Genomic DNA, 2,581 nt, shown 5'->3' with positions numbered 1-2,581 from the left:
TTTTCCCTGGCAAAACATACAGGCACCTTGGATTTCCTTATTTCCAGGCACTGGAAAACTAGATTCATGTAGTCATGCATGTCCCCTTGTACCATGAGCCAGAGTTGTCCTAAGGATCTGCAGCCTCTCTGTGTCATGCCCACAGAAGTATGGTACTATATTTGGTGACCTTAAGTTTTCTTATACTCCATAAGCTCCCACTTATCTTAAAGGTTGGTTTCAAGTCAAGAAAAAAAAAAAAAAAAAAAGAACCCTGGCATCTAAACTCCTTGGTTTACCTCTGTTTCCCCTTTTTCCTCCATGATCCTCCCAAATTTGCAGGGGCGAGGTTTTCCTGCTTTCACTTAATTCTGTGTGGAGCTTTCAACATATAATTTCAGTGACCAAGTCTCCCAAGCCTGGCTTGACATATTACAGAGGGAGACAAATTAATTTAGAAAACTTGTTTTCTCTCATGACAAGTCCTGACTTTCAAGCTGATTGGCTTGTTGCAGACACGGAAACCTATTTTGGCTATGGGAATAAAGCCAAAAAAAGAATAATTATTCTTTTTATCTTGCTTATTTCTACTGTAACATTGCCATCCTAATCTTCTTTGCCACATTTCCTCCCTTTTCCCCCTTCCCAGCATACTGATGCTTTAAGTGGCTAGGAATAAGGTGCTATTCACAGACTTGCAAATAGAAGAGCACATCAAGATATGTAAAAGTATTGCTTCTTTGCAGAGGTATAAAGAAGGACAGAGAGATGTAAGACTGTGATTCTTCCTATAGCTGGGAGGAATATAAGGAGCTGGTATGTTTCACTTCACCTTGTGATATAAAATAAAGTGGCAGCTTTGAATATTTGAGTTAAATTTCAGAAGTCTCCATGTAGCTATTGTGAAAATATTCTTATTGCCACCACTATATTCTTTTTTTTTTTGAGACGGAGTCTTGCCCTGTCACCCAGGCTCTAGTGCAGTGGCGTGATCTTGGCTCACTGCACCTCTGCCTCCCGGGTTCAAGTGATTCTCCTGCCTCAGCCTCCCGAGTAGCTGGGACTACAGGTGTACACCACCACACCGATCTAAGTTTTGTATTTTTAGTAGAGACGGGGTTTCACCATGTTGGCCAGGCTGGTCTTGAACTCTTGACCTCAGGTGATCCACCCACCTCAGCTTCCCAAAGTGCTGGGATTACAGACGTGAGCCACTGCGTCCAACCTCCCACAACTACCTTCTTTCTGTGATAAATTCAAGGACCCTGGGGCTTATCCATTACTTCTTTTTTTTTTTTTGCTTTTAATCACCTAAGGCTGAAGATGTCTGGGCTTTTTTATTCTGTAACATTTCTAAGACTGTGTCCATTAAATGCAAACAAAAAGGAGGAAGTCTTGGTAGAACAGGAGAAGTGATGCGTACTTGCTGATAGGATCAATTTAAATATTAATCACGACATATAGCCTAGTCCATGCTCTAGCTGTTTCTATGGCTTGGGCTTTGTTGGTCTTCCACTGCTCCGCTACATCATTTGCTAATGGTTCATCTGGATTGGGAGCACTTAACAAGGCCTGGATCGGTAGCAGAACTGTCGGATCTGCAGTGCTGGGGACCACTTACTTTTCAAAATATCTAAACATATTCTTCCCAACTTGTCTATATTAGGATGATAAAGTTTGGTCATGAAACATACTTTAGGGGCTGCCACTGCGTATTTGTCGGAAGGAATAGTTCAAGTTTAAAAGTCCCTCCCTCAAAGGGGGAAACCTGAGGGCCAGCAATGACCACATGAAAATAATGGGTGTTGCTCTCATGTGGTTCTGCTTGGATGCCAGGAACTCATTCTCCCAGCAAATGCTGGGTTTCTTTGACGATTCTGCGGGGAAGCCCAGCCATCTTGTCAGAACCCAAGTTCGACCTCTGGTCTCCGGCTCCACTCCCCCCAGGCAGAGTGGAAGTCTTGGGCTGGCTTATCCATTTCTAGAGGTCAGTATAATTGCAACATTCTCTAGAAGGGAATATCCAGCAACCTATTTTTAGTAGAGAAGTCTGGTGATCTTTGGCCACATGATGTCACTGGTGGTCCAGAAGATTTTTTGCCATCTCTGCCTCAGTGCCATGGGCAAGTTCCCTCCATCAACCTAGTCAGGACCTCTTAGTGTTCAAATGTAGGCAGGATGTCTTTCTCCCCTCACTGCCATGGCCATGCTGTTTTCCCACAGTCACCACAGCCTAGGCTGCTATTGCCACAGCTCCTCAGTGACCTGGCTCTTTGGGTCAGCTCAGGTAAGTGTAACCCTCTTCCAACAGGGCTGAGTTTGGAAGGCCTGCCTTCTCACCCCCCGTTGTTCCTGGAAACATACTTTTCCCCCCACTCTGAATCTAGGCCTTTCCTTTCTCCCTCATTTAATATTTATTCTCATTTACCATTCTAGCATGATCGCTATCTCTTTTGGGAGAGCAAAACCTCACTACATAAAAAAATTGTACATTATCCATAATATATCTTATAAATTTTATCCACATTGTTTCTATTTCCATGATTGCTTCTATGCCAGAATCCTTCAAATTTTTTTTTTTTTTTTTTTTTTTTTTTTTTTT

General features: G+C 42.7%; 1 pseudogene; it reads right to left on the bottom strand.

Annotated features, from left to right (window-relative positions):
• Window positions 1-1,419: 1,419 nt before the first annotated feature.
• Window positions 1,420-1,876, bottom strand: LOC108516164 (ubiquitin-conjugating enzyme E2 N-like; annotated as a pseudogene).
• Between the last annotated feature and the right edge of the window lie 705 nt (window positions 1,877-2,581).

The sequence above is a fragment of the Rhinopithecus bieti genome, unplaced genomic scaffold (genome assembly GCF_001698545.2).
Source record: "Rhinopithecus bieti isolate Rb0 unplaced genomic scaffold, ASM169854v2 scaffold_34943, whole genome shotgun sequence".
Lineage (NCBI taxonomy): Eukaryota > Metazoa > Chordata > Mammalia > Primates > Cercopithecidae > Rhinopithecus > Rhinopithecus bieti.
The sequence above is the reverse complement of the archived record's forward strand: the minus strand, read 5'-3'. Positions and strand labels throughout refer to the sequence as shown.